Source organism: Macaca nemestrina, chromosome 5 (assembly GCF_043159975.1).
Source record: "Macaca nemestrina isolate mMacNem1 chromosome 5, mMacNem.hap1, whole genome shotgun sequence".
In the NCBI taxonomy this organism is placed as follows: domain Eukaryota; kingdom Metazoa; phylum Chordata; class Mammalia; order Primates; family Cercopithecidae; genus Macaca; species Macaca nemestrina.
Genome location: NC_092129.1, coordinates 28,970,420 through 28,982,780, shown reverse-complemented (window position 1 = coordinate 28,982,780; position 12,361 = coordinate 28,970,420). Strand labels below are relative to the sequence as shown.

Here is a 12,361-nt window from a genome sequence, read left to right as displayed (position 1 = left end):
CCTCTTGGGTAGCTGGAACTACAAGCATGCACCACCATGCCTGGCTAATTTGTTGTATTTTTTGTAGGCCAGAGTTTCACTATATTGGTCTCAAACTCCTGGGCTCAAGCTATCTGCCTGCCTCAGCCTCTCAAACTTCTCATATTAACTGATATAAAACATTGGTCCATTATATTGAACTTGCAAACTAGACTTGTTTACTTAATGCAACATATTATTCATTAAATTAAGGGTTTTTTATATATTAATGCCATTATTTATAGATGAATGCTATTTCATGAAACCAACGTTTCACTAAAATAAGTTTATTATTTCTAACAGCACAATACATAATTATAAAGCATTTTCTATATCTTATTTTACAAGTTGCGTTTTTAAAAATATTTTTATTTATTTATTTACTTTTTAGAGAAGGCGTCTCACTCTGCTGCCCAGGCTGGAGTGCAGTGGTGCTATCATAGCTCACTGAAGCCTTGAACTCCAGGAGTCCATGATCCTCCTGCCTCAGCCTCTTGAATAGCTAGGACTACAGGTACGTGCCACCATGCCCAGCTATGAGTTGCCTCTTGACAGTATTTATTGGCAATTATTTTGGAGCAGAAAATAATTTTTTAGTCCCCTTTTTCTAGAGCAATTCAGAAGGATATGTACATAAAGAATATAGCAAATGTTCCTTTCATATCCTTGCATTTACTTTCATTATTTTCACTTAATTGTATATTTCATTACAATCCAGTTAGTCTCACAATGCACTATACTTCATTACAGATTTACCAAAAAAAAATGATCACTGTCACTGGTGTAACCCCTTTAATGAACATAGAAATCCACACTAGTGCTACAGAGGGTAATTGCTACTTGTGCATGACTATCCAAAGGCAGGACTTTATCTAATTTATCTCATTTAACTTTCCTCATTAATTTTCTCTCGTTTATCTTTCTTATCCCTCCTATCTTAATCCTCTTATTTTCTTTTTTTAGTCTTTTCTACATTTTTTTCTCATTTTAGTAGCTGGCACTTATCTATATCAAATATCCTGTAATTGGATTTTGCCTAGTTGCCTAAACATTGATGAAGATTTTGTACTGCCTTGTAATTTGGCCTATGCTTTTTGTCAATAAACCTTATTGTTCACCCTGCTCTTAAAATTACCCAGCATAGTTATTTAAGAGTATAAAGATCAGTACAAACTTCTTCCCGGTTGCTACAGCTGGTTGATGTGATATAATTGACAATCATGCAGTTTGAGTGTAATTGGAAAAGATCTTCTGCCCTGGAGAGATGGCCTAATATAAAAACAAAATATCACAATTGCTAGATACCACCTAACTTGTAGTTTTCTGCTATAAAACTGATCTTGTTTTAGCCTCATTTTTTTCTTGTGAAGAAAATCTTATATTTTATGTTTCAGATAGAAACTTTGAGATATTATCTGTGATGAGAGAAAAATTCTATTGTATGATAAAATTCACTTTTAAGAATTGATTTCTGAAGCACCAGGTGAACCATTTGAGAGATTAATTGAACTTGAGAATCCAGTGAAATGGTTAAAACTATCAGCTAAAAAACGTAATTGAATCATCATGGCTTCCTGTGGTATTTGTGGCTCCAAATGATGAAATCAAATTAGCTATATAAGATAAAAATTAGTTAAGGCTGTTAATCATGAAAGGCCAAAATATTGATTAGGTTCAGAGACATGGCCCTATTATATGTCAAGGGTTATACAATAATTAGAAAGGTAGAACAAGGTAGTATATGACTAAGAACTTAATTAGAAAAGGAGGTGAGTCATGAATCAGTTCACATTTATTAAATACCAGCTGGATGCAAGTGACTTCAACAGAGGCTATAGGGAAATATTACAGGATATAATTGAGTAACTCTTCTAATGTTATTTATATTTATCAATGATTGGCAATTAATGCAAACTATAGGAATGCTTTTAGGTATGATTGTTTCTACTAGGATGCAAAACTAGTATCAGCTCACCGATATCACAGATATCATGCTGCTAATTTTAATGCATATTGAGATAGCCAAGTAAAAATGAGCCCCTGGAGAATACCCAACCGGCCTGAGCACTGGGAGGATGCAGGGGAGCCTCGGGAAGTTCCCGCCTTTTGCAGTGGGGAGGAGGCTGGCTCTCTTCTTCCCGTGCGGTAACCTGGAATTCAGTCTGTGAGGCGGGAAACCTACTAACAGGACTCTCTTGCTTTGTTGAGGGTTCCTGTTTCCCTTTTTTTCGTTTTTACCCAATAAACACTGCCCTACTCACCCTACAATATGTCCGCATGCCTAAATTATCCTGGGTCCTCTGACAAAAACCCGTTTTTTTCCTATAACAATAATATAATCAGTTCTAATGAAGTACGATAGAAGCATTCCTAAGGAACACTGTATTAACAAATCTTGTCTTAAAAACAACTTCTGGCCAGGCTTGGTGGTCATTCTTGTAATCCCAGCACTTTGGAAGGCTGAAGTGGGCAGATCCTGAGTCCGGGAGTTCAAGACCAGCCTAGGCAAGAGGATGAAATCCCATCCCTACTAAAAATTTGCTGGGCATGGTGGCGTGTTCTTGTAATCCCAGCTATTCAGCAGGCTGAGGTGGGAAGATCTCTTGAACCTGGGAGATGGAGGTTTCAGTGAGCCAAGATCACTCCACTATGCTCCAGCCTGGGTGACAGAGCAAGACCCTGTCTCAAAAATAAAAGAAAAAACAACAAAAAAAGACTTGTTTAAGCAAGAAAAAGCTTTAGAATTTTAAACAATTAGGTGTTTTAATATTAACATTAAAGGTATTTTAATAGATATAAATGTATGATCGTAAAACAAACATCCCTGGTCAAAATGGTAGGACAATATTTACCATTTGCACAAAGTTAATTATATTTTCCGCTTAATTTTCTCATCTCCAACAGCAGTAGCATTTAATCTGCTTAGGCATTCTCATCACTGTCTTATTCTTTTCCTATTGTTATGATAAACGAAAAGCAAAAGTGGCCCAAATAAAGCAAATTATTTCCTTTAGGACCAATGCCAGTCTACTTTATGATGTAAATCATGTGTTCTAATTCATAAATCCTGTTACATCTAAATCAAGCTACATAAACCTGTCCCTTAAGAAAAATACCTACATAAAAACGCACTATTATTATAACTTCTAGTTTGTCAGGGATAAAGGTTCTGATAAGGTTATCAGCCAGAGTGCGACAGAAATCCAGTTCTAATCATAGATTATGCTGCAGATCATAGAGGAAGTCAGATTTCTACCTTCTCATTTTTTACCAATGCTGCTGTCATATGATCAGGCTTTCTTGTGATTTTATATTTGCATAGATGTTTTAATGATTAAATTTAATTCATTTTAAAATAAGATGTATTGTTTTCCCCCCTTATAGAAATTTCTTATTATAGAAAATATTTAAAATTTTGAGCATCAGAAAGGGAAATTGAGAAAATGCTATATTTAATATAATCATCAATATCATTTTAGTATACAGGTTTCCATTCTTTTTCCTATGAATATATGGTCTAATGTGTGTTTAAATAAAATGGAAATCTTGCTCTGTATTCTGTTACCCGATTTTTTTCAGTTGATTAAAGGGTCTCACTAAGTGTTCTATAACATGTGCCAGTTCAATCATGCACTGTGAGTTATTCAACTACTATTATTTATTTCAACTATTATTTAACTTTTTGTAATTTTCTTGCTTATATTATGATCAGTTCCTAGAAATTTCCATTTTGCATAAAAATGTTTAGTTTAGTAAGACATATAAACTCTTTTGGAAATCATGCCTGAAAATATTTTGCTTAAACACTATTCTTAAGACAGACTATGAATGTTAGAACATCCAAAGGGCGTAATTTTAATGAACATATAAACACGACTTTTAAGTTTTATGAAACTCCAAATAAAAACAGTATCCCAAAGGTATTCCATTTTCTTGAAGCAAAAAGTGAAAAATAATTCCCTTTGATTGAAAAAATAATACTCATACAGCATGAAAACACCCGTATATGACTAATTGCTTGCCTTTGCTGGTGCAAAACATTTCATGCCAAGATATTTATATTTCTATAGTCCTAAGGCTGGGAGCATGCCACCGAAAGTGCTTTAGACACCTATAATTATAAATTAAGTTATGTAGAAACGTTTCCCTGGATGTATGCAAATAAATTAGAAATTTGAACATCAACAAAACCTAAAAACTAGTGAAAAATACCAAACTATACTTTTACATGCTTATCCTTAGCAAACTAACACAGGAATAGAACATTAAATACAGCATGTTCTCACCTATAAGTGGGAGCTAAATGATGAGAACTTAAATACAAAGAAGGAAACAGCAGGCATTGGGGTCTACTTGGCAGAAGAGAGGGTGAGAGGAGGGAGAGGAGCAGAAAAAATAACTATTGGGTACTGGGCTTAATACCTAGGTCATGAAATGATATGCACAACAAACCCCCATGACACAAGTTTATCTATTAAGACATCTTCATGTGTACCCACCCACCTAATTTGAAATTTTAAAAAGACCAAAAGGCCTAGGGACAAGTTTTTTTTTTTTTTTTTTTTTTTTTTTTAATAATCATATAGTGATTTTTGTTCATGTATATTTGTCCTTATAACAAGGCGCTAAGATGTAGATGCGTAATTCATAGATCTCAAAATGATGAATAATAAGAAAATAATCTCCAGCAAACTGTTGAAAAGGCAACTTCTCATTGTCACATGTTCATCACTACTTGTTTTTAGAAGTGCCATCAAAAGATAAACTTAATTTTGGCCAGTCAGCAAATAATATGAGTCATATTTATTGATCTATTTGGTTTTGGACGTCTCAGTTTTAGAATTCTAATAAAAGGGGCTTTCCCTATGTTGAAGTTTCTTGGATTAGCCCAATAACACTAAAAAAATTCAATAAAATTGTCCCTAGTTCTGATTACCTAGGTATTGAAAGATGATAGTCAAGATGTATTATAATACAGTTTTTAAAAAATTAGGATCATGTAAATTTGAAGATTTTCATATAATACATCTGATACGCTCTTTATTCTATTGCTTTAATGCCCTCTTCCTGGCCTACCCCGACCTTCCACACACACAATAGTAGGCTGGGAAATGGCCCTCTTCAAGATATTTACATGCTAATCCCTGGGACCTGTGAATGTTACTATTATAGCAATAAATAAATAAATATCTAAAAAGTCTTTGCAGATATGATTAAGTTAAAGATTTTGAGATGAAGAGATTATTTTGTATTACCTGGGTAGGTCCAATGTAATCACCTGTATCCTTATGAGAAGGAGGTAGATGGCTATTTCATACACAAACAGAAACTGATGAGGATAGAGCAGAGAGGGGGTTGCAGATGTGGACTTAAAGACTGAACTAATATGCTACGAACCAGGTAATCCCACAGTTAACAGAACCTGGAAGAGGCAAGGATAGAATTTTCCCCCAGAGACTCTGAAGTCTCTATGATATCCGCTCATTGCTACAGATTTAAAACTTGTGAACTCCAGAAGAATAAATTTCTGCCGTTATGTTGTTGTTGTTGTTGTTGTTTTTAGGTGGAGTCTCATTCTGTCGCCAGGCTGGAGTGTAGTGGCGGGATATCGGCTCACTGCAACGTCCGCCTCCTGGGTTCAAGCGATTCTCCTGCCTCAGCCTCCCGGGTAGCTGGGACTACATGCCCGTGCAACCATGCCCGGCTAATTTTTGTATTTTTAGTACAGTCAGGGTTTCACCATGTTGGCCAGTATGGTCTCAATCTCTTGATGTTGTGATCTGCCAGCCTCGGCCTCCCACAGTGCTGGGATTACAGGCATGAGCCACCGCGCCCAGCCAATTTCTGCAGTTTTAAACCACCAAGTTTGTAATGATCTGTGGTAATTTGTTACAGCAGCCATGGGAAACTAGTACACCCACCAAAATCTCTCCCTGCCTAACTTCTCTGTCACTAAAATATAATGCTGAAGAGTGTAATATCTAAATACTTGTGGAGTAGTGTAATTAATTTCAAAATTGATTCCCTCCTTTTGGGCAATTACATCACTACTTTAGAATCAGTCCATTGCTAATCTTTAAATGGCAAGCAAATAGAAATTTTTTTTTGGTTATTTGGCTGATGTAATTACTGTGAAGGTCTATGACAGGAAATGAAGTACTCTTGTTTCATAAGCATCTCTGCAAATTCTCAGTGTATTTCCAACATTCTAACAATATAAGACTTTTTTGTTTGTTTTCAGAATAAAGTTCTAGGATGCAGAAATAAACAAATTTAGAGTTCTGAATATTTCCAAACTTGTAAGAAAAATTGTCAAAATGAATTAAGCACCTAGAAAAATATCCCTAATCAAATAACTTTTTATTGCAACAAACTTTGAAAGCAAAGCAGGAGAAAGCAAACGATAATCGGCCGGGCGCGGTGGCTCAAGCCTGTAATCCCAGCACTTTGGGAGGCCGAGACGGGCAGATCACAAGGTCAGGAGATCGAGACCATCCTCGCTAACACGGTGAAACCCCGTCTCTACTAAAAAATGCAAAAAAACTAGCCGGGCGGGTTGGCGGGCGCCTGTAGTCCCAGCTACTCGGGAGGCTGAGGTAGGAGAATGGCGTAAACCTGGGAGGCGGAGCTTGCAGTGAGCTGAGATCCGGCCACTGCACCCCAGCCTGGGCGACAGAGCAAGACTCCGTCTCAAAAAAAAAAAAAAAAAAAAAAAAAAAAAAAAAAAAAAAAAAGAAAGCAAACGATAATCATCCTCAGTATGATGGTGTAATACTTTTTAGTTAGGATAATGAATTACATGATATCATCAAAAATATTAAAATTCTGATAGCCAAGCAGCAGCTCTACATTTATCAGCTGTCATTGCGGCCTTAAAAATTGGGAGAGGGTTTAAATTACTAATTGTTTATTATCTGTCATTTTAGTTTTCACACCAAATATTCCTCACTATGACTTTCTGACAAATTTTAACACTGTAAATGAATAGTGCTATATTTGGCCCAGAGAAGTGAGTGAAGAACATCACTTTTAGCTATATTTTTAGATTTTTATGACCATTTTGGCCACTTCAAAGGCATCTGTGATTCTTATTAACTGATGTATCCTGGATAGCTGAAAGTGTTGAGTCCTTTACTCGTATGATAAGTAATTAATTTTAAACAGAAGTATTATTAATCATATATTTAATTATAGCTTTTCTACTGTGCTTCATGAAAAAATGCATGGCACTCATAGACAATGCTACTATTTATAAGGTACACCAATGTAAACAAAAAAGATAGCTTGCAGCAGCTGAAAGTGACTAACCCAAGGACTCTAGCCACCCCTGGTTCCTCATGAGAAGCTCCACATCCCAGCACATCTGGAAACTATTACCTGTGAGACTACTGGGAAGGGTTTTGCTCAGAAAAACATATATAGTACCAAATTTCTTTTCAAAAAGATAGGCTTGCTAACGTATCAAAAATGGTCTGTCTGCTCAATCTGCTCAGTAGGGTAACTAGAGTTCCCCAGGAGTCCGTATATTCTATAATCACCTAAAATGAGCTTCTGAATATCACGTCGCTGGTCCAATTAATTGCTCAGCAATGATAGATAATGTGGACAAATCAAGGAGGCAATGCTCACTCGGTTTGCATTTCTCTTACAGAATTCTAAACTAGGTGTTTGAGTTTATTTATTGTTTTTTTGTTGTTGTTGTTTGGTTTGGTTTGGTTTGGTTTTTTGAGACAGGGTTTCACTCCCTTACCCAGGCTGGAGTGCAGGGGAGCAATCACGGTTCAATGCACCCTCCACCTCCCAGGCTCAAGTGGTCCTCTCACCTCAGTCTCTTGAGGAGCCGGGACTGGCTAATTATTATTAGCCAGGTGTGTACAGCCATGCCCGGCTAATTATTATTATTATTTTGTAGTTTTGTAGAGACAGGGTCTTGCCATCTTATCCAGGCTGGTCTCACACTCCTAAGCTCAAGGGATCTGCCCATCTCAGCCTCCCAAAATGTTGGGATTACAGGTGTGAGCCACCACACACAGCGAGTATTTTTTTTTTTTTTTGTATTGCAAGTGCTCATGTGGAGAGTGAAGTTTCAAATTTAAATAAATTTTTTGATGGTACAACATAAATGATTAATATGAATTAAAGCTTTTCAGCTTTGTATTTCCCCCATTTTAGAAGCATATATATTTTTAAGATCTAACAGCTCTCCAGTGACTATCACAAAAGCAGGGTTCCAATCTATTAGTATCATAATTACTTTGGTAAGATTCATTAAAGAATGAAAAGCAGGCTGGGTGCTGTGGCTTACGCCTGTAATCCCAGCACTTTGGGAGGCCGAGGCAGGTGGATCATAAGGTCAGGAGATCGAGACCATCCTGGCCAACATAGTGAAACCCCGTCTCTAATAAAATACAAAAAATTAGTCGGGCGTGGTGGTGCATGCCTGTAGTCCCAGCTACTCAGGAGGCTGAGGCAGGGGAATCGCTTGAACCCAGGAGGCAGAGGTTGCAGTGAGCCAAGATCTCACCACTGTACTCTAGCCTAGTGACAGAGCAAGATTCCATCTCAAAAAAAAAAAAAAAAAAAAAAAAAAAAAAACCTATTACACAGTTAGATGTACTTTTGGCTACACATAAGAAAATATTGAATTACACGTGGTTTAAACACTATGTTTAAAAAATTTCTCATATATAAAGTCTGGAAATGGGCTGCTGTTGGCAAAATGGCTCAATGCTATCAGAGCTCTAGATCTTCTTTCAAATCTCCGCAAAGTAACACATTAGGCACATAGAAAGGCACTAGGCAGGAGATAAAACCTCCTTTCCTTCTACAACACTCTGTTCTTCCAGGAAGGAAAACTCTTCCTAGAAAGGCGCACATGAGATTTCTTACAACTCCTTAGTTGAAATTTGTAACAAGCCTACCCCAATTTAAACCACTGGCAAAAGTTTGGGATTATTATGGTTTCTTAATCAACTGTAATGCCTCCTTTGGACCTGCAGGACGATTTGATCTGCCTGAGAGCTTGGCCGAAACACCTGGAGCAAATTAGGATTCTGTTACCAGAGAAAAATAAAGGTATCAGCCACTACAACCTATAGACAGCTTTTCTGTTTCATGTTGCTTTTCTTTAATATGTAAAAGTGAATTATTCGTATTTTAAATTTTTATAAGTCTCTTGTTTTCTAGAGAAACACCCAACCCTTTGCTTCAGTAAAACTATACAAATTCAACTAAATAGAGAATTAATTTAGCAATCATAGTTTTCCCTAAGTAAATATTAGATTTTAGATCTTTTTTATTTATTTATTTTTTATTTTTTTATTTTTGAGATGGGGTCTCGCTCTGTCACCCAGTCTGGAGTGCAGTGGTACTATCTCGGCTCACTGCAAGCTCTGCCTCCCGGGTTTACGCCATTCTCCTGCCTCAGCCTCCCGAGTAGCTGGGACTACAGGCCCCCACCACCACGCCTGGCTAGTTTTTTGTATTTTTTAGTAGAGACGGGGTTTCACCGTGTTAGCCAGGATGGTCTCGATCTCCTGACCTTATGATCCGCCTGCCTCGGCCTCCCAAAGTGCTGGGATTACAGGCGTGAGCCACCGCACCCGGCCTAGATTTTAGATCTTAGTCTATGAGGAACACCATGAAAAGATAAAGAAGCAAACAAAAAGCAGATGAAGTGTGTTCCAACCAATCAGCAAGATTCAACTTAACCAGTAAAGAGGAAAAATATATGTAGTATTAGATGTCTCATTGGAAATTTCATACATCTGTGTTTTGAGAAAGATGAAAAAATATCATAGAGAATGTTAAGAATATTAGAATAAGGAAATCAGGAACATTTAAAGACCCCAAAAAAGAAAGTTAATGATATTTTTGAAATGTATATAATTATCATTTACTAAGGTATGGTAGATGTGTGGTAGTTGTAAATTTTGTTTGAATAAGCATAGTCTACTATTTTTCCCTTTTAGAGTTGGAAAAATAAGTGGTTTCCTTTCATCAGAGACGCTTTAATCTCATTTTAGCTGTCCTATCACCCAGTCTTCATTTCAAATTCAAAGCAATTCTAAGAATCACATAAACGGCTTCTAAAATATGTAAATTATCTTAATTGGGAAATATGAGACATCAATCAGTAGAACCTTAAACAGATCTATTCATTGTGTTTGGCTTAAAAGTATCCAAATACAGATACAGGTCAATCAATCTCTCTCTATATATAAAATCTTGTTTTAGGCAAACACATTAAGAAATCCTCATTCCTTTTGGGTCTTTTGTATGGGATCAGATTGTAAGTGTAGGTTGAGTCATACAATTTTTCTAAACATTTTAAATTGCTACAAAACAATTTCCCAATTTGCTTTTATGTAAAAAATATTTCTATCTAAATTTTTACTGGGTGCATATTTTTTTCTGCCTACACAAGTGACAGGTTAGGCATTTACCAATATTTCATGTGATACCTGTCTTCTAAATACCTGTCTTGGTTGGATACCGTCAAGAGCAAAAGCTCACTCTTACTATATCTAGTGAATTTTCAGTGAAACCACCTTTGCATAAATCATAACAGTGAGAAAACTATGACAGTGAAAAAGATCTGACCTAACTGACGCCATCTTGCTTCTAACTTCCAAGCTGTTCATTCCTGAGAGTGGGCTCAACTAACTTTGGGACGAACTCATTTTATAGTTTAACTTTGAAATAAAGAGGACAATAGCCCTTTTCCAAAACAAACCCCCTTCTTGCCTAGGGACCAGACTGCCTTTGTAAAACTAATAAATGAGCCACAAATTAGAAGTTACGGCTCAGGAGCCATGCAGCTAGATGCCATAAGATCACTAATCTCCCAAATTGCTCTAATAGACAATATTAATATTATAAAACCTAAGATTCATGTTTGAAGTATTTTTCAGACTCTGCACTGGTTGGATCAGGTGGTGCCACCCAGATCTATAGACTGGCTTATCTGGTCTTCTAGTACCCCCCGAGGAACCAACTGACTCAATGTGAGATGACAGTTATGATTCCCTGTGATTTCATCTCCAGCCCAACCAATCAGTACTCTCCACTAGCTGGCCCCCTACCCACCAAATTATCTTTCTTTAAGAAACCCCAGTCTCCAAATTTTTGAAGAGACTGATTTGAGTAATAATAAAACTCCAGTCTTGTGTTCAGTCAGCATTGCATGAATTAAACTCTCTATTCTCCTGTCTTGATAAATCGACTCTGTCTGGGCAGCAAGCAAGGAGAACCCTTTGGGTGTTACCTATCACATGTATACATTGTATTATACATTGAACATTACATTAATATACTGGTATTTTGGGCTCAAGAGTTTTGGTACACTGAGAAGTGCAGAGAAATAAAATCTCCTGAAGAGAGAACCATGTGCTCAAATCTAAATATTGATTCAGTGTTACAGAGAAAAACTTAAAATCATCCAGACTTTTAATTAATTAAATATCTGTATTTGAATGCATACTACATAAGACAGAAACATGGACAGTAAAAGAGCTTGCTCTAAGAAGAGCTAAAGTAAATTATCATGAACATAAAAACTTTTTTTTAAAACGGTCAATTTAAAATAAAAAACTGTTAAAAGTACTTTTTTTCAACAAAAAGCATAATTCAGTTTTAAGTTATGCCTCTTTTGGCTATGATTTTGTAATCTGAAAATGGTCATAGTATCCAAAGAATGTCCTTTTGATTTCATTTCTAGCTTTTAAGGACAAAAAGGATAAAGGTATAGGCTTACCTTCTGAATTAAAGCCTTAGTTCTTAAGTGCAAACTTTGAACTACAAATAAAATACCAACAAACTGTGTTCTTGAACATCTACTTGGCATTTTTCTTACGATCTTTACTTATTTATTTATTTATTTATTTATTTATTTATTTATTTATTTTGAGACTGAGTCTCACTCTGTCGCCCAGGCTGGAGTACAGTGGTGTGATCTCAGCTCACTGCAACCTCTGCCTCCCAGGTTCAAGTGATTCTCCTACCTCAGCCTCCCAAGTAGCTGGGATTACCAGTGCCCACCACCACGCCCGGCTAATTTTTGTATTTTTAGTAGAGATGGGTTTTCTTCATGTTGACCAGGCTGGTCTCCAACTCCTGACCTCAGGTGATCCCCCTACCTCGGCTTCCCAAAGTGTTGTGATTATAGGCGTGAGACATCGGACCCAGCCTGTTCATTTATTTTTTATTCCCTATTTTAAGTGAGGTAGGCAGAATGATGGCCCCTAGAACTGTGAGATAGTAAATGGGTGTTAATTTAAGCCTCTGGGTTTGTGGTAACTTGTTATTTAGCAACAGGAAATGAATACATTAATATTGAGGTTTT

At 36.5% G+C, this 12,361-nt stretch overlaps 1 protein-coding gene and 1 long non-coding RNA gene across 11 annotated transcripts in view; one reads left to right on the top strand and one right to left on the bottom strand.

Annotated features, from left to right (window-relative positions):
- Nucleotides 1-497, top strand: part of LOC139363061 (uncharacterized) — a 122,673-nt gene extending 122,176 nt beyond the window's left edge. The window contains exon 3 of the long non-coding RNA XR_011622944.1: nt 410-497. This is a non-coding gene — a long non-coding RNA (uncharacterized lncRNA). The remainder of the gene's footprint in view (nt 1-409) is intronic.
- LOC105465543 (sodium/potassium transporting ATPase interacting 2) overlaps nt 1-12,361 on the bottom strand; it is a 1,022,956-nt gene that overhangs the window by 466,312 nt on the left and 544,283 nt on the right. The gene's annotated exons all lie outside the window — the stretch shown is intronic.